Below are 12,875 nucleotides of genomic sequence, written 5' to 3' on the forward strand. Positions count from 1 at the left end.
GGTCGCATGAACGGTTTTCAGGAACTATTTCGACGGAAAGTTTGCTCTAAAAAAACGCTGTAAAGCGAATCTTGTCAAATGCTTATCGTTGAAGCTAAATTATTATACCACTTACATTATTGATAGTTAATTATAAAAACAAGAAACATTCTACTGAAGAAACGTTGTTGTTTTAATATATTAACATGTTTATTGCTTTAAAACAAAATATAAATTATGTACTACGTACAATGTTTAACTTACGAACTATCAGTATAACTTTTCAGACATAAATTACAAAAATTTACGAGTAATATAAAATCTATAATGAGTTAAGGAAAAAACTAGTAAAGTCCAAAGCTAAAGGGGGATTTCTCCCTCCCAACACATTATTACACTCGCTACTTCTTGCAGAACGTATAATAGTCCTTGTCAATAAGTCGCATTATTATTGTCCAAACCAGGTGGTATACGTACACTCAGCAACACCAACTGGCGTACTCACTCGCAGTTTTTAACTTAAAACATTTTATAGCGATATTGAAACATTAATAATATCGTACTCTACCACTAGTCATAGTGGTTGACCGCCACTGTAGTTATAATATAATATATAAATTATAAATATGTATTGAAAAAGGTATGCATACAGATCCTTTTTATGTTTTAAGCTAATACCCGTTGCTACTACTTACAGATTTTAGTCGGTACACGCCCATCATGCGGCCCATGTCCGTACCTGAATATATTATAATATTAGGATAATAATGATTAATGTTAATACACGCATACATCAAAATCAAACGCGTATCACACCGGCCCGAGTTTTGACGGACGCCGCCACATTTGTCGGGTAATTATCTTATTTTTTAGACACCTGAGTATGTGTGTGTGTAATTTCCATCGATCGTTTTGCCAATGGCTCGTCCTCGAGGTGAATTAATAAAACGTCGGCCGAGATGAACGTTCGACATGATTGGGACCAGAGAAATAAGAAAAAAATGTGTATACATACACATTATATCGATCTGGTAAAGTTATTATATGTTAACCGATGCTCTCGTATTATATTATTCTATACCTACCGTCGAATTACTAAAACCCTGCGAGTGCCCGTTAGGTCTAAACCCATTATCGGCCACAGAAGACTTAATTCTCCCGAAAAACTGTACTGCGCCTCGTTCGGGTATAATATAATAATAATAATAAGCAAGTTTTATAATTTGGTATCTAGTCCATCAACATACGGTTTCATATATACTATGATTTTTTACGACAGAAATACTATTACACATTTAGTTTATACGTACTTACACTAGTGAAAGACAAGCAGGCAGTTGCATTACTGTTATTCAATGTTTTTCATCTCCTTGTCATCCGATCATTTCGCATAAGACAATATAGGTACATAACATAATATTTACTATATAGAGATAGCAGATAAAATGGGGATGGAATAAGAAGATATACGCATGATAGAATATAAGACATGTCTTGATTATGGTGGTTCATATTTTGACTTTTTTTGATAACTATAAAAAAATTGGGCCGTCCCAATTTTAACTGAATTGAATGAAAAAAAAATCGTAACGCAAGGCATTATAGTTCTTTCTTTAAGTTCCTTCTAAATATTTCTATTATATAACTCTAATAATCATTCTTCTTCTTCTTTTCTTCTCTTAAGATTATTTATTTATTTTAATTGTCATTTATTAACATTTAAATTATAAAAAAAAATTATAAAATATCAAGTTCTTAAGAACTTGATATTTTATTTAATAAATTAGTATTCTGTACAGCAATTATAAGTAAGTTCAATGATCGTTTTTATGGCAGTATGTTGTTTGGATATGTTTTGTATTAGAATCAAATTTAAATATTAAGAATAAAAGTTATTATAAGTCCTTGCTAACGGACAAGAGGTTATTTTGTCTGATTATGACTGTTGAAAATAATATTATATTTGAAGAACGTTTATCCGTAGATGCACTTGTGTGATGACAATTAATGTAATGACGCAATCAAACCATACAGTATCTGATAGATTAAAATACATATTATATGTATGGTAAGATTCACAGGCGTCTGCTTAATATTTTTATCTAAGAAACTTGCACACATGAGCGGTTTGATCTGTGCGTAAAGGAATGAACATTCCGTCATGATCGCTTTGAGAAAAAAAACATAAGGAATTTCAACGTACAAATTGTTTCTCGTACGATTGAAAAAAAATAAAGAAAAAAAAACAACACACAAATCAATTCGGTTACGTCTGCGCCGACCATGTATTATTATTGTTGTTGCTTATTGTTAACCGATTATCGTCATCATCTCTTCATCGGTGCAATAAAGTACAATCGTACAATACACTTTCACTGTAAATTCGAATTATACATAATATCGTGGACCACAAACACGTTTTATTATGTCGTTCGTACACACGGTATGGCGTTTTTGTACTTTGCGTGGCCACAAACCGCACTCGTCGACAAGTCATGACGTCAATTTTGTAAATGTATCCGATTTTACACAAGGTAGCGCGTGAAAAAGTCACACTTAAAACACATGCAGTCGATTGCACGAGAAATCTTTTATCTCGGAAAATTTGAGGCTTACGCAGTTCCAATTAATATTCCAAACTATAAAGCTTAAATGTGTTAAGCACCCTAAAAAAGTGTACCGATAGAAAATGTCGTTATACACAATAGCATGACGATTGTTAGACATGGCTCTATATTTATAATACTAATAATAATATCAGTAATAATAAAATATACCGCTACAGAAGGGTTTTAAAAATACACAAAGGAAATAAATCAAGTTATTTTAAATTATAATAATTTAAAAATGCCTTCGATAATTTAAAAATTTGGTTGTGTCAGGAGATCCATAATATCGTATAATTATTATTTGTTGAAATTTATGTTTTTTGAGAGGTGTACTTTTTTTTAACGCCTATTTAAAAATAATAATTGGGGTCCAAATACACAATTTGCAATCCATTTAATAAAAGAACACGTTTTTCAGTTGTTTCGCATATAAATTACAACATTAACTCAAGCTCAAGTAATACTATATATTAATATATACAACACCGATTCGATGTTCGCATATTGTACTCGCAAGAGTTATTGCTGTCGTCTTAAGCGTTTTACATGCTAGTTTCATTAAAAAAAAAAGAAGGAAACATTACACATTTAATCCATTACAATAATATTATACCGTACCTACTCACGGCTACACCAAGGAGGTGGTTACGGGTACAAATGACCGTCTGGCTTTTTTCCCGGCTGTAGACCAAACCGTGTGAGATATAATGGATTGCCAGTCGTTTTTGCAATTTGTTTTAATGCACACAACAAATGATGTGACCGATTTTAATCTGAACACTATGAATGGACATCGATTAAAGAAACCCGCGACATGGGAGGTATTTGACACGGAGTTGAACATTTATGCGCGCAATTTACTTATGTGTGTGTGTAAGATAAGATATTAAAAAACATATTATAATTATACGTAAAGACGGCCTTTTCAAACGAATCAAATTCTCGCTTATATAATCGCTATCGCCAGTATGTACATATATTTTGTATATAATTATCAATTGATTGTTTATTCATTTTCGAAAAATAATCACAAACCGATTAAGCCTATGCGTTCATCCGGGGTATCTATATAATTTAATAATAGTAGGTCTAATGGGAATCATGGTGTACGGGTTTTGACTGGTTACTGGTGGCCGATGAAAAATATTCGGCGAACACCAACATCGAAAGAAAAGAGATAATCCGAATTGCATATTAAACGAAATAATATGACCGGGTGCCCTACGGACCATTTTAAATTACGGTACATAAAATATATAATTATAAAATATTATCATGACATAACGGTATCGAATCGTCTATTCTTTTTTAGCTAGGCAAAGCGAATGATTGCATATTTTTCCGTTTGACTCAGGTTCATCTGGTTCTACTAAGTAAAATATTTTTTCCATAAAAATAATGAAGAAATAATAAGCAAATTAAACAGCATTTTTATTTGTACTCGGCAAAAATGATAATATTATATTTGTATTTAAATTAACTATCGAAACAACTCAAAACCAACGCAAAATAAATAGTCACAACATACAATAAAGTTAACAAATTTAAAAACTAAAAGTAGCTTGGAAATTATACAAATTCGTAGCCATGTTTGCAATTTTCAAATTAAGTCAATAAGTATATAACTTTTAAAATATCAATAATTTCTAGTTAAACAACGAATTTTGTTGTAAGTACATATTAAGTATTAATAAATACATAAAATAAATGTATAATGTAACAAGCTAGAAAAAAATACTGTTCTGTGATATTTCGCTACCATAATACATTTTTTTTTTGTGGATATTATCATAAAATAAAACTTGTAATTTTTGTAATTCTATCTAATCGCCTTTAAAAGAAATACTATACTTTGTATTGTTGTTCAGCTAAATACTATAACATTACAGTTATTAGGGTTACCAAAACCTTTTTAGTCTCAATCAAAAAATAATTATTTTATTTCATGCGTAATTTGTTCATAACGCGTAAAGGCATTTTACCGAAATAGGGTATTTGGTGAAGTTACGGTGTAAATTGCATTGAAAATGAGCATCCAAAACCCATCGTAAAATCAAATGGTATAGGTAGTAAGTAGTTATTTTAATGATAACTATAGGTATCGTAATATATTTATAACAGTAGGTAAGCCGTTAAGGCACGGGGCGGGCGTTTGATTTTTGACGATAATAAAAAAAAAATGTACATGACTAATTTGGTACATTGTAGTATAATAATAATTATGGTAAACAGTCTGGCCGTCCCTAAACGTTTGAGTTATTTGGTACAACAGCAGTGTTCATGGTATCCGTCTGCTGCTTGCTGCCGGTGCTGCCGGCCGGCTCAGCGGGTAGAAATCATTATTACCTTCATCCCCTTGAGGATAATGGGTTACGTTTAAGTGTTCTGTTTTTTTTATTTTTTTACGTTAACCGACGAATCGACGAAACGGAAATTAGACGTAGTCTCCGTAGGTAGTTTCTTCGAAATTGTACGCAGTCGTTAAGCAGCCTAAAATAAATGTACCGGTAGACAATGTCGTTATACATAATATTTTGACGATTATTAGGCATAGCACTCTATATAATAATAGTAATAATAATAGTGACATTAGGGATAATAAAATACACCGCCACACCGTGACAGGGGCGTTGTAAAAATACATAAAGGAAATAAATTTACTACATGAAGATAGCGTAGTCACCCGTTTATATCGACACTTTAGAAGACACACAATGTCATTTGAGGAAATAGGATTGTAAAACAAATATTATTTAAGGAAATATGAATTTCAATCTATGTAGAAGTATATATTTATATATACAATATTTACAAATTATGTAGATATTAATATAGTTTGACTGCTGAACTACGTCTTGCGTTAATTTATAGTTTTAATGTGATGTTTATTGTATAGCTTTTGCACTTTATCGATAGGTGACCGCTTGAATGCCAAAATAATTTTTTAACCAGAATTAATAATTAGCGTTACTATATTTATACACAAAAAAAAATTGATGTATAACAGTGACAAATTTCAACCAAATATTTTATAGTTGACTCTAAATAAATGTATTAAATTAAACTTGACTTGCCATTTTAAGTAAAATCAGCAACAAACGTTGGTAGTACCTTTTTCTTTAAGTAGAAATGTTATTTAAAACTAACAAAAAAAAAAAACAATATTTATATCTATATACAGCATACATTTTACCTAGTAGCCTCTACTTTATTTTAACACTGTTGTGTTATTTTCAAATATAAGGATGTAAAAAACAACGGAATTTTAAAAAATATTAGTACTGCTCACTGTTGACTACTAAAAAATCATTAATATACATGATGTATGTTGTAATATAACAATAATATAGTCTACTATATTATTATGTAAAAATAAATTGAAAGATAAACGCACTATGAATATCAAAATAAAAACTACTTACAGAACCAACAAAAGTCGAAGTTATATCAACATTTTTATTGAATTCTGGAGTTTCTGGCGGTATTCGAGACTAATTACTTATGCATAGTTTTAACTTACTGTTAAATATAGTTCAGGTATTTAACATAATTCTATTTAAGATTATTGCTACAATCGTATTATTCGTTTGTTTACATTTGAATGCAATTATTATTAAAAAAAAATGCCGTCTCATTTTTTGCGTTTTGTAGATAAGTCATTGTATCCCGTCGCGTTCAAATTTTTCTCGGTAACTCTGCATAGAGACCAGAGTACAATCACTGTTTTTGCATTGAATTATACATAATATATTGTTATCGGGACAGGAAATTTTACATCATTTTAATAATCTATAGTAGTGTAGGACGGCAATTGCGGTTGTTACAACGGCGACGTGCTAGTCAAGTGCGTAACGCTTAATTTTCTTAAGTTAACAAACCATTGTTAGTCGGGCACGTATTTCATTGTTAATGCTGTATAATAATTATTATCGAATTAGCCACATCGTTTTGTAACAGTAGCCATGCAATTATAATTATACATATAATATACCTACACGCAGCATTGTATGACATTCACAATATTAATCTTGTGCAAACACAATGGGCTAATTTCTTTAAATACTACAGCGCATCCAATCTAACATAACAATATTCTATAATAGATAGCTAGTGTAAGCTGATATTCTTCGCTTAGTTTTTTTCCGTTTTTAATTATTTGCAACTATTTTAAGTTCAAAACAAGTCCGGAGAAATGTTATAAATTATAAAATATTGTATATAATGTAACGAATTTTTTATTCAACCTAGTATTTTAAAGATGTGACGCAAATCTAGTTTTAGATAATTTGTTTTCAATAATAACATAGGTAATATATTGTAAAATATCGTTTTAACCCTTTCAGACCCCATGTCCCCTTAAAGAGACACTGTGTTTTCGCGGTATTTTAAAGATAACTCACGTGGTTTTTATGATATATCAGGTTAACCATCATTAAAATACGCAAAATTGAATTTCCACAAAAAACATATTTTATTGATTTTTAGTAGTAACTATATTTTAGTCTCTAATCAGTTTTTAAGGTCAAATTTCGATTACTTTGAAAATCAATATTCCACACATTTTGATAAAAACGAATAAGAAAAAATTGATTTTTTCTAACTACAACTAACAGAAAAAAGTCAGGTCTTAAATCCTATATTTTAGCTTCAATGAGGAGCTGTTGTATAGAACATTAATTAGGCATGCCTTTATCGACACATGCCCTGGAACCTAAATTAATACTAGGTTATGGTCTTCAAATTACAGGTTTTTAATATATTATATATTTTTTAGTTTTTTAAGGTAAATTGATAGTACTATATTATCTGAAATATATACTATACAAATTTGGAACTACTTCGACTATTTTTAATAACATTATTGCGTGCCGTAGTTTTAACTTAAATGTTGAAAAATATTTCAACTTTTTGAGCGTTTTTCTTGATTATTAAGGGGAATCGGTGAGTTTTTTGTCCAATAAAGTACCTTTTAAGACGATTTCTGTTCCATACACTTGATACTTGTTGATTAAACGGTTTGGAAAGTTCTGGTCTGGTTCTGGTCCAGCACAAAACAGCACAACTGTAACTATTAGTATATAGGTATCAAATTTGACATAATTTAATTTTCGTAAAAACAATTGCTTTTATGTCGCTTTGCATAGAAATTAACGATTCATTTGGTTTTTAAAGAGGTTGTTTTTGTTTCTTAAAAATATACGTTCTGGATTTGAAATTAAAAAAAACTTTGTTTTATTACTTTAATTAATTTCAGAGTACACTTGTTTTCTATCTAATGCTTCATTAGCTTATATAACATACTCAAGTATTTCTGAACTTAAGCTTGAAACTAGTGAATTATACTGCACTATAAAGTACGGAAAAAAAACATGTACTCATACCCACAATGGTCAATGACTTTCTCTCAGTAAAATCACTCTATTCTTCATTATTAATAACAATACTGTGATTAGACCTTGTTAACGTGATTTTGTTGAAACCACTATAAATTGGGAATGACCGTCAAACCAATTGTGAAAGTGTTAATAGCGTTAACAACCGTCATTCGAAAATGATGTAAATACAACTCTAAATACCGTACGACTTTAGATGAATTCTCGAGTAATTGAACGTCCGCCCAGAAAAATTGCTGTTCATTAAATTGAGCGCGTGCTTATTTCATTTGTCGTTGGTCTTTTTTATCTGATGTCGGTGGACAACTCTGGCACGGGTACTAACTTTCTTAATGATTCATGTTTTCACTTTTTAAATTACCAACATATTTTTTTTCCAAGATTCAGAAGAACGTAAATAAAAACGGGTAACAAGTTTCACGATATGTTTTACATAAAAACCCATCTAAGGTATCATTTTGGGTTTATATATATAAATAAGTAACAGTATGTATTGCCAGTCTAGTGGAGGTAAGGATCAACTTGAATTGAATTAGGGATACTGTGCTTAGTTTTATTATTTTTATACCCAGCCAGCGTGGTTAAAAATTACAGTGTACTTATTATAAAAATGTATACGTTTTAAAATAAAATGATTAAATTCCTTTTATAAGTACAAAATGCATAGTTGTGCATAATATTCTTAGTAGGCATGAAACACCGTTATGTTAGTATTAATTATTTTATGATTATAATATTATTCTAATTTATGCACATTTTTTATCGTTCCTTATATATATTATTAAAATTGATTAATTGTTTGGTCGTCTTCGAAAAATATAAACACGTATCAGTATCAATACAGTATTATCATTTGTTTTGTATAATATTTTATTTCATAGCCACCTGCAGGTCACAGTAAACGGATACCTATCATACACGTTTAAGCAATATGTAAACACCAAAAAACTTACAACAGCATCGGAAAGAGGAAATAGAAGAGTGTATTTTTGTTTTCTTTTTTTATTTAACTTGCCGGCCAACAGGCTTAATTATTGTTGACTAAGTGTTATCCAAATCTTTAGGCTATTATTCCGCGTAGGCCGCAGAGTCGTTACAGTCTGGTGTTTTATTTTATTTATTGTATTATTATAAGGGGACAGCGTGAACGCCAACGCACCCGTTATACCATTATAGCTATAATAACTAATAAGTATAATTGGTTGTCCGTGAAAATTTCGAGTTTACGAGAAAACTACACACGAGGGAGTTAATTTATTTTTGGAATTGACGATTAAAAAAAAAATAAAATAAAGAATAGGTATCTATACTTGTATACGCTATTGCGTTTTACGGAGGACTCGAATCACGATAGAACTGCATAAACCATATACGGTCGTCGTCGACGGTTTTAGGAAATAATATTATAAAACACTCTAATTATAAACCGGAAAAGTCCATCATCGTTTAGCGACGAAGACCAGTATAGTACCAGCATTATTATAAGGCAGTGCTCGAAACTACAGTATGTCACTACTCAAACTAATTAAAAAAACTCAGTTAATTTTATTACACGCATGATTTTTTTTTTAACTTTCTACAGATTCACACCAATGTATTTTTCTTGCCTAGATTCCCCCCCCCCTTTTACACTTGCTGCTACATAAGTGTCACCTCACTCACTCAACAGTCTCAACTGTATGCCGATTTCATATTGAATTGATATTTTAGTTTTCACTTATGTGCTACACAGGTTACAAGAAGAGTCTAATCTGCAGTATTTAACCCAACAAACTAAAATCTATCCCTCATAATTCCCCTGTCGGATGGTAAATTTTATAATTCAAAATACTTCGTTTAAAATAGTCATATTAATAAATGTTTTACTTTAAATTACACATTGATAGAAGTAATTTCTTAGAACTTTTTCTACTCTAGACTCTTTTAAATATTACCTGTAAGTGATAAATAAATATTTTAATTCAAGTATAATGTCTTGTGGCAATGTATTCAAGTGTTAAATAGTGCAAACAAACAAAAAAAATGTTAACAGTACACATAATGTTTACTTAATTAAATTAATACAATTTTTCAGTTAACAATTTTATAATACAACTCGATGATTTCTTTAAAAAAACGATAAAATATAGTAATTATTAATATAAAACGATTGGCGTATACTGTATAGTAAGCGTTAAGCTTAATGTAATTTTTGATTCCGGATTCATCACTTAATAGTTCTCGTTTTAACAATTCATCGTTTCCATTAGAACGTCAGTATTTTTATCTGATGAGTCTGTGAAGAAATCGATTGACGTTTCTGTCGGAACGTCAATCAATCGCTAGTTCGGTTTCTTACATTAGAATATTACAGCACTACAGTGGTATAAGTTATAAAATCCAATCACGTCTAATTTTTTTTTTCTTGAAATTTGAGCAATCGTGTGTTGAAACCGGTCAAATTATATTTTATTTATAAGTTATAGAAAGCAACATCTGGTTTGTGTAGCGTTTATTATGTCGTTAAATAATCTTTTTAAACTATTAAAAAAACAATATTACATGATATACGTACATACTGTGTAAACTTCGCCGGACACATTATTTTTCCTTTGTTGATCTTAACGCGTATAAGTATTATTAAAATGGACGTTTTTTCAAAGATTTCGGGTCGCGTGTTACGTTTGGACGTCATACTTACATACCAGACAATTATAATTATTAGTCTGTGCCGTAGTAACCCTTCCTTTATAGTATAGCATAAAAATATAACGCCGAAAATTAAAATTTCGACATGCAACGCGTGTGTTTTGTGGGAGTCTTTGGCCGAGCGACAGGTTTAAGGTACAGCCTGTGTTTGTCTTTTTCCCTCCACGATAATGTAACAATCTAACTAGTAATTTATTCGAGACCGAAGTCCTTAAGGCCACCCCAACGTTTACGATCCTTATAATGACACTGTTCTTCTTTTAAACGCTGCGCCGCGCCGACGACCCTTTTGCCAACTGTCTTCAAAGAAACAAATGTCATTTGGAGAAAAAAAACAATATCGTCGGAACGCTTAATGTTTTTTTTTTTTTTAAACATCTATACTTTTTTTTTATTAGTATATACTTTATAATATTATGTGAAAGACCGTAAGATAATGCGGCTACAGATTTCATGACGATATGGTATTGATATACAACATATATACGTAGAGTCCGACTTAAATATATGATTTTTTAATAAAAATTATACTATAATTGTACTAAGATATTTATGTCACGTATTTTATCCTTCCGCAAACTACGCTATAATCACCCAACAGCCAACAAGCATAATATCTAGATTCTAGTCTATAGTTGATCAAGTGTTTTAGATTTCTCACATACATATTATGCATAATAATTTTTGTATTTTACAATAAACTATGTATGTGTAATATTTTTGTAAGATTAGTTTAAGTTAAGTGTATCGGTTTAATTTCTTGTAAATGAGATTTAACGCATGTATATAAAATGATATTGTAGTTAGTTAAATTTGTTGAATCTAATTAAATAATTATTTCGCATGAAAACGGGTAAACATGTACCTGAATTCCAGATTACCTTATTCCGCATTTAAACGCGGTGTAACTAATATAAATGGTTACAAATGTATCCATGTAACCTTCTTTCTGTTGTACTATTAACACGTGTAAATGTAGTAGTTAATGCGAATTAATTCCGAGATTAAAATTGAATACAAAGCTAAACGCATTAACTTCATTAATAACTATTAAATTTTCATGGATGTTAAAACCGACTTAACTTGATCTGAATTAGTTAACTGGAATTAAAAACCATGTATTAAGGTACACCTTTTCAACCGGTATATGATATTTCAGTTTTATCCGTGCATGTAAACATAAATAACTAACTGATATTGAATCTATAAAATATTTTTCTATGACGGGTTTCTTTTACCACGTATACATGCCGGCGTTATCCACATTTATTATTTATGCGTATAAAGTTAATTCGCCTTAGAATTGAGTTTAAAATTTGAATGCATTTTGTAGCTTAACAGGCTACGCTGCGTCGGGAAGAAGGGAAGGTTTCTTTGCTATTTTTGTAGCGGGACCGGTAAGACGGCCGCTGGAGAGGGAAAGACTGCTCCTTTTTATTGAATTAAGTTATGATTAAATAATGGAAGTAAAACCCAATTACTAGTGCACATAAACTTAGTTGTTAATGAGAATTAACGACCGAATATAAACGTAGTAATGGTTTTTTCTTTTTTCTCTACGCACCGTTTGTAATTCATAGACACATGCCATAAATTATTCTGTTGTTGCACTCCAATTGGGATTTTATACTTAAATTGTACAAATAGATATTTTCCCCAATAATTGATAGTGCTCGAAATGTTCGACGAAAATACATATTATGTAGTGCATGTGAGAACAAGACTCGTGAGAAAAATTGGGACAACAGTAAAAACATAAATCAAAACGGATCCACTGTGGAATAACGAATATATATTATATGTACGACTGTGCTTCGAGTACTCTTTGACGAGAGTGGTTACAATAATATCATAAAAGGACATGAGGTACGCGCCGGCATGCGGGTTGTCGGGAAAAGCGTACCTACTCACTTCTTTTGACACGGGCCAAGCGCTTAAACGAGAGGAGGACAGATTGATGTAACGGTGGCGACGACTAGGAAAAGCGGCGACCGCGGACGTTGACGGTTCCTATTTTTCTTTTCTGTATTATAGCTAGGTGTACCTGCTATAATAACAATTTCTTTTTACCATTCAATGGCATGGCGGCGCGTCGTGCACGTGCCGATATGGCGCGTTTGGACACAACAATAGCACGTGGAAAAAAATTAAAAAAATGAAAAAGTCGAATAACATAACAATATTATTATATACAGTGTAACCGTAG

The 12,875-nt window shown here is 30.9% G+C and overlaps 1 protein-coding gene across 1 annotated transcript in view; it reads right to left on the reverse strand.

Annotated features, from left to right (window-relative positions):
• Positions 1–11,900, reverse strand: part of LOC126838441 (sialin-like) — a 146,527-nt gene extending 134,627 nt beyond the window's left edge. Inside the window, exon 1 of the mRNA XM_050572849.1 lies at positions 11,895–11,900. The gene's annotated coding sequence lies outside the window, so the exon portion shown is untranslated. The remainder of the gene's footprint in view (positions 1–11,894) is intronic.
• Positions 11,901–12,875: the final 975 nt, after the last annotated feature.

This window comes from Adelges cooleyi, unplaced genomic scaffold (genome assembly GCF_023614345.1).
Source record: "Adelges cooleyi isolate 19-005CV unplaced genomic scaffold, UGA_ACOO_1.1 ACOO_flye_CR_arks_rails_tigmint_CR_PRNA_30, whole genome shotgun sequence".
In the NCBI taxonomy this organism is placed as follows: domain Eukaryota; kingdom Metazoa; phylum Arthropoda; class Insecta; order Hemiptera; family Adelgidae; genus Adelges; species Adelges cooleyi.